The 13,160-nt window shown below is 44.9% G+C and overlaps 2 non-coding genes across 2 annotated transcripts; one reads left to right on the plus strand and one right to left on the minus strand.

The window, feature by feature from the left end:
• Positions 1-1,938: 1,938 nt before the first annotated feature.
• On the minus strand, positions 1,939-2,011 carry Trnar-ucu. The gene has a single exon. It is a non-coding gene; the product is annotated as a tRNA-Arg (tRNA).
• A 397-nt stretch (positions 2,012-2,408) lies between these two features.
• On the plus strand, positions 2,409-2,481 carry Trnar-ucu. The gene has a single exon. It is a non-coding gene; the product is annotated as a tRNA-Arg (tRNA).
• The last annotated feature ends 10,679 nt before the right edge of the window (positions 2,482-13,160 follow it).

The following is a 13,160-nucleotide window of genomic DNA, read 5'->3' on the forward strand; positions in this document are numbered from 1 at the left end:
ACACTTTTTTAACGAAAAATGCAAAATTGAATTTATTCTACTTTGCCAACATAGAACACAATGAACATACACACTTATGTCATATCGAAGTATACCATAACGTAAAGCATTTACAACAATTTTACGAACTGATAAGGGCATATAATATCGTGTAATATGTAGCAAATAAGATAGTGCGCGAAGTTCCTTGCAGACGTGGCAAGGTGGGAGTTCCACGCAAGGTCACAGTCGAACAACAGTAGGAGGTACTTCACTGTGGATGTGTATTTCACTGGTTCACAAGAAAACGATAAGCAAACAGACGTATCTAGCAATTAAGGATAAGTTGGTATAACTTTCTTAAAGGGTTTTGAAAACAAATAAGTTGCGTTTCCGAGCAATTACAAAGAATTAAATTCGCTGCAAACCAGCCCATAGTTTTAGTCACCACACCCTCCAAAGAAGATATCGCACCTGGATAGCTTAATGCCGTAAATAAAAAACAGTGTCGTCTGCACATTGAAGTGACGAAAACTGCACAGCACTGTAAAGGTCATTTGCAAAAATATTAAATAATAAGGGACTCGGAACAGAGCCCTGCGGAAAACCGACTTTGAGTTTTGAAAATATGCTCTGCAACTGGCCAATCGAAACGCAATGACGTCTGTCCTGTAGAGAGGTTTCGAGTAGTACAAGAAAAATTTTTAAAAATCATACCCGCGAAAGTTTTGTTATCAACAGTCTGGCATACACTGTCCAATACCTTACTTACGTCCAAAAAGAGCATGCAAGCAATTTGACCTCAAGGAGCGTTTGCTTACCTGGACCCTGGATGAAACAATACTGATAAGGCGACAAAACGCTATGCCTTTCTATGACACTCGTGTTAGTTGACCATAAACGTTTTTCTAACCTTGATAATAGAAGTTACGATTGAAATAAGCCGATAATGTTCTATGCCTTTACGCGCCCCACCTTTAAAAAGTGGAGTAACTACCGCCGTTTTCACAGTAATGGGTGGGACTCCACTCTAGAAAATGTTATTTAGAAATGAAAGCAAAGCATTTGATATTGTGTCAAAATGTCCGTGTAAATTATGATTGAAATGCCGTCTGTACCTCGGGATTAATTCGACTTAATGTAAAGACAATTGACCTGAGTTCATTTTTAGAATAAGAAGGCAAAAGCGCTGGCCCAATACACTATTTAGTACAGTGCGCGAGTCTGGATGTTGTCTCGCGGTACCTGTCACCCGAGAAAAAAGTCACTGAAATTATTAGCAACACATTTCCCGTCAGACGAAAATGTGATAATAAATATCTGTTGGTAGTCATTGTCGTCGTTGCACCACTTAGATTGTTGACCAAAGACCAGGTTGCTTTGATGTTAAAACGGGAGTCCCTAACTCTGTTAAGGAAGTGAATACGTTTGGCACATTGTATCATGGCATTCACCTTGTTTCTGCACTGTACGTCAACCGGAGCACGTTAAAGCAGTGGGGACCACCTTGATTGCGCCCAACACAAGTATTTTTCCTTGATTGCAGCCAGTATTTCAGCAGACGTCCATTTTTACCTGCTTTAGGTTGTAAAAATTTTACAGTACGCGTAGCCATCTGCCTGAAAGTTTTAAGCTGTGCTACACATATATTTATCTATAAGCGGGAGCTACAGTTTGCACAAACATGTCCCAAATATACTGAGTCACCAGTTTATCAAAGCCCTTGTGGTCAACGCTGGAAACTTCCCTTTCAAAACTGACTGGGGTCGACTGACCGAATAACTGCGTTAAAGAACAACATATGAAATAGTTATGATTATAATGCAATTAAATGCAAAGGTGCAAGCGAGCTGGACAAGAATGACGAAAATAATCCCTGGAGAAGGGAAACAAGAGGGACAAAGGACAAACATAGATCTCCAAACACAGCTAGGTGACTGGTGAGCGACCGAAAAAATCCGCCTGGTCCGGGTATCGAACCCGGGACCTCTCTATTAGAGGTGGAGCGCTCTACCAATTGAGCTAACCAGGGGTTAGACATCAGTAGAGCAAACGGGTTTTATCAGCCGCCACCAGTCTAACACCAACAAGGGTGAAGCTTGCAATTTTTAAGGTTATGATTATAATGCAATTAAATGCAAAAGTGCAAGCGAGCTGGACAAGAATGACGAAAATAATCCCTGGAGAAGGGGAACAAGAGGGACAAAGGACAAACATAAATCTCCAAACACATCTAGGTGACTGGTGAGCGACCGAAAAAATCCGCCTGGTCCGGGTATCGAACCCGGGACCTCTCTATTACAGGTGGAGCGCTCTACCAATTGAGCTAACCAGGGGTTAGACATCAGCAGACAAATCGCAAGCTTCACCCTTGTTGGTGTTAGACTGGTGGCGGCTGATAAAACCCGTTTGCTCTACTGATGTCTAACCCCTGGTTAGCTCAATTGGTAGAGCGCTCCACCTCTAATAGAGAGGTCCCGGGTTCGATACCCGGACCAGGCGGATTGTTTCGGTCGCTCACCAGTCACCTAGCTGTGTTTGGAGATTTATGTTTGTCCTTTGTCCCTCTTGTTCCCCTTCTCCAGGGATTATTTTCGTCATTCTTGTCCAGCTCGCTTGCACTTTTGCATTTAATTGCATTATAATCATAACCTTAAAAATTGCAAGCTTCACCCTTGTTGGTGTTAGACTGGTGGCGGCTGATAAAACCCGTTTGCTCTACTGATGTCTAACCCCTGGTTAGCTCAATTGGTAGAGCGCTCCACCTGTAATAGAGAGGTCCCGGGTTCGATACCCGGACCAGGCGGATTTTTTCGGTCGCTCACCAGTCACCTAGCTGTGTTTGGAGATTTATGTTTGTCCTCTGTCCCTCTTGTTCCCCTTCTCCAGGGATTATTTTCGTCATATGAAATAGTGGTCAGGAAGCTCTGTTTCTACTTTTGCAGGCTTAATATCCGAGTTCTGCGCTAGAATATTTAGGTGATCGATGCCAGATACAGGAAAGCTTGCCAGATAAAAAATTTCTCTTTGTGGCTTTACGAATTTTAGTGTCTTGTCCCCATTTACAAACGACGTCAAGGAAGTCTGCAACTATAGCTTTTGTATGACGAAGTATATTATTATTAATATTTCTAACCACAGATACACGTTCTTCTTTAGAAAGGGATGAAAACGCGGAATCATGTTCAGCCAATAATGAACGACCATTGCAGCACGAAGGCCAATAGATAGACAGTAATATCAGCGGTAAAAAAGGTGTGCTCAAGCGGAATGCAACTACTTCCGCCTGCTTAAACGAAACATTCAACTTAAACACCGACCACGCTTCATATATTTAATGAATACGGTAATACCCCCACCTTTTCCCACAGGACGAGTGTAAGAGAAGGCTTCGTAACCTGGAATCGCGTGCTTGTGAAATCTATTTTAAGAAACGTTAACTTCGGTATTATAAAAAACTAAAAACAAAAAACTTCAAAAAGAGGAGAATAATGCACATAACTTCTCCCAGTGCTTTCGAATGCTACGGATGGTAACATGCGTGTAATGAAAGCTTGGCACCGTCTTTCGAACTTGAAAATTAATTGTATACTTCCGTAAAGGCAGTGGTACTACGAAAGCTGCCAAAATCGATAAAAAAAACAAAAAAGCTAAAAAAAAAAAAGAAGAAAAGCCGCCCCATCTATTCCAGCCTGTCGAGGTCTATGATTTCGCATAGCATAATGCTTGAGAGACCATAATTTGTACTGAAAGAGTCGGCGGTTGTTGAAGTTCGCCGACCATGCTGCGCAGTTCCTCAACAACAGGTTTCAAGGAAAGGAGCTGGTCTACCTTGATAGGAAACCCAAGAAGTGTCTTGACCCTCGTCTTGAAGGACAAGAGCTGACTAAGGGTTGCACTGATCGAAGCCAATGCGGAGCGCAAGTCGTCTGCTTCTTGCGCAGGAGTTGCGGTGACGCCAGAACTACGCCGAGCTCTGATTGGCCTTGATTGAAGGGACAGTGGGCAGACCTCGAAGCTAGATGCCTTGAGGTCCTACCCACAATTTTCTTTTCAATCAGCCAATAGGAGCTCGGCGTTCTGACATCATCGCAACCCCTGTGGAAGAAGCAGACGAACTTGCGCTCTGTATTGATTCAGAACAGTAATATTTGTAGCTTGCTCTTGCTGACTCGTGCGAGTGTGGTCAAAGACTTGTGTTGAAGCATTTCCGCCAAGAACGTTACCTAGGCGAAGCGCGGCGCTACGACAGGTCTGACATTTCCAGGCAAGGGTGCTCATCGCCTTTATCAGCGCTTATATAAACGACTGAGCTGTCGCAAAATAATGCTTTCTTGCATCGATAAGCTTCTAATCTCCAACGAAGATGTGCTGCTTCAACACGAATAAGATTTTTATTTATTTTATTGCCCCCACTCCACTGGAATAGTTTGGTCCCAGGAGAGGCGATTGATTGTCAGTAATGACAGCTTTATCCTAGGTAACTCATTGTCAGTTTCAGTATCTCGACATCTTGACGACAAAGAGCGGGGCCAGAAATCGAGGCTCTAATTTGACACCTAGTTAAAATATGCAACCGAAGAAAACTACGCGCATTTCACGAAGTGTCAAATGCTGAAACACCTACGACTCCCCCACCCCCCCCTCCCCTTACCCTGAATCTAAAGAAAACAAAACAAAAAATAGATGAATATAAATTTGGACGAAATTGCCTGTTACGCTAATTGTAATATATAAACAAATTGCAACAAAGTAAGAAACTTGGAAGTATTTCGGCAAACTGCCCAGCGTAGGACGTCAAAAAAAATAGTCTAAATTAGAAGCGCAGTTCACAGGTCAATAGGCACATATATGGCACGCGATTTTTCAAATTCCAGACCAGGTTACTATATCACAAACACACACGGCCATTCTCCCTTGGTTTATTTCCATCGTAACCATCGTCACCAACTGGAGTTCTTTTGAGATCGCCCAGGCTGCCAGACGGCTACCGGAGACGCACGAGCAGACAACCTGAATGTATGGATGTAGAATCCTGTAGGGCTATCGAATTTGAATACACGTCAGTTTCCCCTCGACGAGAAATATGTCAATGCAGACATAATACAGTAGACGCACGGTGGGAGCCATGCAGAAATATAATATATTGACATCCGAACGTTTGCGGGGTAACCACAAAATTTTAAAGCGAATATTGAACAGAGGGCAGTGTTGACTCTGCACACAGATGTCTATAAATACACAGGATAACTTCATTAGGTTCATGTAGACGTTCAGATGGCGTTAACACATATTACGATATAAACGTTTTATTAGATTACAAGGTACAAAGGTTACATGCAGACAAACAAACCAGCCGCAAGAAAACTATTATGGTAATGCCTTTACGGTGCCTATATGAGGTTGGTTATCCCAAAGTGCGCAGGTATCTAACCATATCGCAAGGTCTCCCAGTGGGTTTTTCGATCGCGGTTCTACTAGACATGACAGCAGCAAATTAACGAGTTTTTGACGTTTTGAATGTCACAGTCGCGCACACGACTTTATTTCGGCGCGCCAATTTTATTATATGTATATGTATAAAAAAACACCTCCAAGTATAATGTGAGAACTTTTATTTTATAGTTTGAACCAAGCGTTTCTTTATTTTATCTTTTGCGGCAACCAATGATTTATCCATCAGCGTCAAAGTCACGTTTGAACGGAATCGATTTTCTGAAAGAGATAATGACAACGGCAGGAATGCCAAAAAAAGGTCGTCTGAAAAATGAACAACTGGGACACCTCACGCTAGTCACGTACTTACCCCGGACATAGACGGCGAAGCCGGCGTATTGCTTCTGGCAGCACCTCACTTCTGGTGATCTGAATGTCTGAGGTGACTCAGATAAACTCAGGATGATTTTTTGTAGAGTAAATTACGTTTAAAAATTCTAAACTAAGTAGTACCTTGAGTACCGAAAGATATGTTATATTATCCATCTTCCTCTTGGGATCATTTTTCTGGTACTCATGAGAAGAGCAATGCTGTGGCCATTATTTGTTAGGGCTTTATAAATATTATTGCTCCGGTAAAGTTGATCGTATACTCATGATATTTAATACACGTGTTGTTGTTTTTCTTTTAGATGTTCTTGATAACGTCGACATTTTTCAAGTGGCGTTACTACATCTTAAAATTTTAACACTCAGACAAAAATTAGTGACATATTAAAAATAAAAATTTTACTCCGTCACTAAAAAAAGAAAACATTCTTAAATTATACGAATAGAAAAATAGATTAAGGGTTAAATGGATATTAGAGAGTAAACATTTTGTTTGGAAAATATATGTTTATTTTAACACCTTCAAAAATCGATCGATTTTCACCGGCCATATAGTTCATAATAACGCAACTGATAATAAAAAATTATCATCCAGGAAACCCGGAATAATTTTAAAATACCGAGAACATTGTGAGACTTCATATATCCTGGTGGTAAATTCCGTTAAGATATACTACGTGTTATTCCCTAATTTATTGATATGAAGTGAACACGCTTGTTATATACATTAAGAGTATAAAGATCTCATATCATTCCTGTTAAAGTGTTTGCCTATTTCAAACTGGAATAAAATTTGTTTCATGCTATTCTCGAGTTATATCTCTAATTGCATGTATTGCCATTCAGTTGGGGGCCAAACAACCCATCAAAGGAGAACGATACCGCTGCTTGCGCACAGTGAAAGCACTTTAAGTAATTGAATATGTTTCCCTCAGGCATCCTTTTAGAAATATATATAAAAAAAGATCCTATACACCAAACCAAGTTTGTATTGATGGTTATGCATATTGTGACATTTCCAAAACACAATATTTTTTTTTGTACTAACATGCTCAAAAATTATATCACAAATTTATTACCCGCCAGAACGAAACGTGAATTAAACGTTTAATAAAGAAACTACGAACGTGCTGGAGCTAACACAACCACACGCTTCATGTGCATGGTAGCTGAATAACATTCTTTTTCTCAGGGTCACTGTCTGCATGGCCATGTAGACGAACATTTTGGACTATAAAAAAACATTTGTTACCTATCTCCAAACAACTACTCATGCTTAACTCAGTCGTTTTTGTGTCTGGCTGCGAATCACGTGGTCCCAGGTCTAATCCTGGTCGGGAGTACGCTCGTGTTCGTGTTGCAATACTATTTATTACTGATTTATATCTGTTTTACATATTTATTAACTTTCGTGTGGCGGTACAAAGCGGCGGTCGAGAGTTAGTCTAGCGTTATAAATCTTTATTTAAATAGACAGATTAAAAAATTGTGTTTAAAAAACGGAGGGACATACTTATTCCTTACATTTATAGGTGTTCACAGATATTAAAAAAAGACGGCCTTCATTTTAACGGCTATGTTGATTTTTCAGCCCTTACAAAACTTTCAAGCCCCTGACCATGAAACACAACTGCGTAGGAAGGGGTGGCACATCTAAGAAGAATCCTTTTGGCGGGTATGAATATCGTAACACGTCGTGCATCTATCAGATTCCAATGATATTCAGGTGCATTGGGCAAACTGCAAGATGTTTCACTGAGAGGACAAGGGAGAGTCAATGAAGCGGGTGCCACCAGGTCAACGCCGTCTTCACTTTCGTTGCTACAGTCAGAAGTTCCATATTCAAAAGCACTACCTTAGAGGAAATGGGGCATCTGTGGGCTATTAATTTTACCATCGAAGTCCCTATTTTCGGCGGCTTTTGTTGACTTTTGAAATGTCAATAAAACATAATAAAGCAATAAAATCTTATATTAGTGTTTTTCTATGTTATGTCGGCAGTCTGCTCATGATAATGCGCGCAGTCCAGAACACTGGAGAGTGCCGCATCCCAGAACCAATCACGGATTATGATGCTCCAGTATACTGTATCATCTACCATTAATAAACTCATAAAAAAATCTTCACGTAGAAAATATGCCAAATAACCAAATTAGGCAATTGTATTTTAACAACAAATAATAATTTAAAAGCTGTACTGTTCATCATATCAAAAGCTGTATAATGTTCTGTATGCATTTTTTTTTTGCAAGGGCCGACTAATCTGCCCAAGTCTGTATGGGAGGCAGGGACCTGTCAAGCTACGCAATGTAGCTTTTTTCCTGTCTTATCCAAACTGGAGTCAATGAAGTTTAATTGAATTGAATTGAATGCTGGAAATTAATGTTTCCGAATCGCATATCACTAACCGAAGACTTTAACAATCTTTGGCGAATATAAAATACTTTACCGTACATTTCTAATGCCATGATGCTTGCCCATGTGGGTGGGTGATCTCAATGTATTCCTCGGCTTGCACTAGTCTGCAGAAACAGTGGCTTTAAAGATTATCTTAGCCTTGTAGGGGATAAATGAACTTGTCAAAGCCTGAGGTAAAGCGCTACCATATTTTCGGGTAAAAAAATGTGCAATATCTTACTAATATTGAGGATAAGAGTAAACGCTCACTAAATCTTAGAACATTGATCATTATTAAACTTTGGCTTGTTACTTTATTTTGGACTCTGTTTGGAGTAACCCAGGATTAAAGCCCCATAAAATGATATTCAAGAAAATGTATGTAGGGATGGCCGAAGGGGCTTAGCCGAAAGAGCTCGGGGAATTGGCGGCGCGGTTACCCGAAGCGTCCTTCGGAAGCGCCCGATGTCTCACGTTTTCCCTTTGGCGGCAAGCGGCGGCCAGCTCCCGAAAGTGGAAGCAGATTTCCCCGCGTGGGAAGTAAACAAGCCTCTGTTCGCGGGTGGTCGCCCTTGCCGCCGAGGTAATTGGGGAGGCGACCTTGTCAGGGCCATGTCGGCGACTTCGGGGGAGAGAGGGAGGTCCGGCCTCCCTTCGGAATGTCGGTGCGCCCTTTTGGAGAAATTGAGTCTGAACGAGCCCGTGCGCGGAGCAAGACGTTATTCTCCCGCGGTCCCGAGGGCTCCGCGTACTTTGTCCTGCGGGGCAAAGAACTTGCCGTGCGCGGCAACGGATTTGGCGCTGAGGCGCCATTGTTGGCGTTGGACTGTCGCGAGCGACAGTACGCCAAGCGTGACGTTTTCCTGTTTGTCCTGTAAAAAGTTGTTCTTCGTTTGTAAATATATATTTATTTACTCATCAACGAGTCCTGAGCATCCCTGTGAGCACCGGGAACGAGCCACCCTCCAGCCAGCGCAGCACTCCACGATCGAAAAGAAACATTACTGGCGCAGTCGACGGGGATTGTGGACGTCGTCGGCCACTTCGACAACATCGTGTGCCAGGAAGACGACGAGGCCAGTGCTGGCGCGGAGTGTGGAGGTGTCCAGGACTAGCCGAGACAAGGAGCAGCTGTCAACAAGCAGCTTGGCGACACCGGAGGCCTTCAGCGGTGGCAGCCGGGTCTCACGGAACAGACTCTGCGTGCGGTGATCGACGCCGGGACTCGCGAGTTCGGCGGCGTCAACGACTTTCGTGGGCTCTACAGCACCACCAGGTACGTGGTCGCTTTCCCTTTCGTCGCCGGCTGACACCCGCGTGTTTAGCTGCATGGCGGAGTGTAACTTGCGTAGGAGGGGGAGCCCTAGTGACGGAGGTGACAAGGGGTCGCATAGGGAAGCGGTTCCGATGAGCGTTCGGTTAGCCCTTGCGAGGGAAAAAACGAAGGAGCTGGAGCGGCAGGTTCGACAGGCAGAACTCTGGGCGGAGGAGCGGAGAGCTAGAGCGCGGCTCCTCGGGCAGCGCCGTGAAGAGACGCAGCCTCGGGCAGCGGAAGACACGGCGCCCGAGGCTCGCTATGTGAGGGAGACAGAACTGGACGCGCGAGGCGACCAGGAGGCAGCCGTGGGGTCCGGGGCCGATCGTGTCGTTCAGGAACCGAACGCTGCGGTGGGGTTCAACGCTGATCGCGATCTCCAAGAAGTAGGGTTTGAGGCCGATCGAGCCGTACTGGGGCCGCAGACCACCGTGGGGTTCGAGGCCGATCGCGCCGTACTGGGACCGCAGACTGTCGGGGGGTCTGATGCTGATCGCATTCTCCAGGAAACGAATACTGTCGGGTTCGAGGCCGATCGTGCCGTAATGAGACCGCAGACCGCCGGAGGGTCCGTCGCCGATCGCGCTGTCCAGGAACCGGACACTGTCGTAAAGTCCGAGGCCGGTCATGCCGTGCTGGGACCGGAGACTGCCGGGGGGTCTGACGCCGATCGCGCTCTCCAGGAAGCGGACACTGTCGGGTTCGAGGCCGATCGCGCCATACAGAAACCGGGGGCCACCGTGAGGTCCGAGGCCAATTGCGCTGTCCAGGAGCCGGACACTGCCGTGGGTTCCGACGCCGATCGCGCTCTCCAGGAATCGGACACTGTCGTAGGGTTCGAGGCCGATCGTGCCGTATTGGGACCGGAGACTGCCGTGCGGTCTGAGGCCGATCGGGCCGCTTGCGAACCGGAGTCTTCCGGCGTCCGGGCAGCTGGAGGGGAGGAGCTCCCGGAGAACCAGGGGTCGGGCCCGACACTGGGGAAGCTGGTAGAGGCTGATGTCGAGAGGGGGGCTACTGCCGCTGTTCAGATTGGACTTCGAGGTCACCACGACGGGCCTGGTGTTGAGGGTGTGACACAGCGGGTGCCACCAAGCGGGCGGCGCGAGGAGGTACCGGTGCACGAGCACGAATCGCCGTGGGACGACAATCTCGGAGTGGTGACGGCGATGGCGCGCCATGGGTGCAGAGTTGGTCCTTCCTCTGACCGAACTGACGGCGTAGCGAATGCCGAACACGGCTCCGTGGAGAGGCCGAGCCGAGCACGCCTTCGTGGGGCGAATGAAGCTCTGGCGAGCTACACTGTCCTCGTGACAGTCGACACAGGTGCCCGAGTAAGGGGTGATTGTATGGCGGCAAGGGAGCGCTTTGTCGCGCTCATGCGTGTGGTGTCAGCGGGCGTGCATGTGGGGAAGCGATCACTGCCGCGGCCCTTGCGAGGTGCCATTGTACTCACACTTACTGTGTAGCGTTTGCCGCGCTTTTCGAGTTTTGTTGTCTTTTTGTTTACGGCAACGCTTGCAGCGTTCTTGGTGTCGCTGGAGTCTAGCTGAGTGTGTGATGAAGGTTTTGTCTCCACAAGCAGAAATAAGTGTTCTCCCTGTTTTAATTTTCATTTAGCAGGTCGTGCTAGAGGAGCGTGGCTGTGTTTTATTTTGTGTAATCGAACGTTTCAGCGTTGTTCAGTGTTCACCAAGCGTTTTCAGTTTACCCTTGACTGTTGGTTCGCCGTGATTTATTGATGTTTTGGTCTTTTGTTTGCGGAAGCTCTTGCGGCACCAATGGTGTCATGGTTGCGATCGATCCAGGTCCTCGAGAGGCCTGCTGAGAACCTGAGTATAGTGAAAAGTGTTGTCCTTTTTTTTTTTTCCTCCGTTTTATATATCAATTGGTGCTAGAGGTGCCTGGCTTGGTTATTTCTCCAATTTTTTTTTTCGAAAACGTATATTCTTTTAGCAGTCGGAACTAGCCTTATTATCAAAGGTGTTTCTGAAAGCACATCACGCCAGCTGCTTTCCTTGGGATGTACGCGTCAAACGGCGGTGTAAATTTAATTTATGATTGCGAGTTTGGCGGAGCATTTACCACGTATGCAATGCTGTAATAAGGTCGCAACATTCAAGTAATATTATTGATATTATAATTCTTCTCTCATGAATAAATATTATTATTATATTATTATTATTAGTATAATAATTACCATCATTTGACAACAACACGTATGTGTCTTCTCTCTTTATCGATGTAGCCAAGGCGTTCGACGCCGTAAACCGCAATTAAATCGGAAATCGTAAACCACGTCCCACGTAACCACATAAGCCGTGAACCACATAAGCTGTAAAACCATAAACCACATCATCCCAGACAAACTTTATATTGTTGCCGTCAGGGGACGGTTTCATGCATTGCTCGCCAGTTGTCTTTCGAACCGTACACAGGTTGTGTAATAAGCTAGTGTCTGTGGCTCTCAAGCGGGTAAGCAAAAAGTGGAGGCACACTCGAACACAAAGAACAAATAAGTTCCGGGCAGCTCCGTCGTCATTCAAGGTTATGCCCACGGTCTTGAGGGGCCATATAATACCTAATAGTAGAACATTACATCCCAAAGCAATTCAACGTGAGCAGCATGTCGTATTGTGGCCCTCTCGAGAACAACCTGAAGTCTCTGCTCAGGGGAAAGCGCCGTGGTTTGCTAACTATATTGCGTGATGCGGCAGCACGACAATTCATGGCCCCGGATTCAACATACGGCAGTCGGAACAAAACCGAGGGTGTACGTTTCCAAAGTGGTAATTTGAGCTAGTTGGTACATCACTAATATTAAACAGCGCACAAAAAGTCGGCGGAATCTTCCGCCGACTTTTTGTGCGCTGTTTAATATTAGTCTACGTTTCCAGTGCAATCCGTATTCTCAACACTCAAGGACCTGGAACCGGGCGGTTTGGAATTTGTTCGGATCACTCAGAGCAGTTCTCGGCGAAATAAAGTTCTGTACACGGGATGAGCTGAAAGCGGAGGTGCAATCCTGGCTTCGAAGTCACCAGTAAAGATGCTCTCTTCCACGGCATCCACTCACGGGTGATGCGTTCAGGCACATTGCTGAGGCGGGGTGGACTATATTGGCATGCATGCTGATTTCGCTGAAAAAAATATATGTTATGGCGTCGTCTCTAAAACGCACTAGCCACAAACCGCAAGTTCGTCGGATTTTTGGTTCTCGACTTATGAATTTTGAAAGAGGCCACGGCGGAAAGCAGTGTTTTTCACATCCGTAGGGGGGTCGGATCTTTCGCTCGATCTCCCGCCATGCAATTTGAGTCCGTTTTCTATTAACTTTTTTCCAGCACTCTGTGAGTACAGTCAAAAGGCTCTAATGCCATAAAATAATCTTAGGCACTTTGCTTTTTTTCTGTAAAAATGTCAAAAACGCCCCCTCGGTTAATTGTTGATGAAATTTGACAATTAAATACTGGCGATCTACTTGGGTTACGTCGATACTTTTTATGTCTATGGAGAGCTAAAAACATCTTCTTTATATATGTAATAAAATCACTCAGCTGTATAAGATTCCCTTTGCGGTACGTTTACGTTAATTTTATGCTAAAACCAAAAAGTAACAAATTTGAAATCGATCTTCTCAAAA

This window comes from Ixodes scapularis, unplaced genomic scaffold (assembly GCF_016920785.2).
Source record: "Ixodes scapularis isolate PalLabHiFi unplaced genomic scaffold, ASM1692078v2 PGA_scaffold2__306_contigs__length_199485367, whole genome shotgun sequence".
Lineage (NCBI taxonomy): Eukaryota > Metazoa > Arthropoda > Arachnida > Ixodida > Ixodidae > Ixodes > Ixodes scapularis.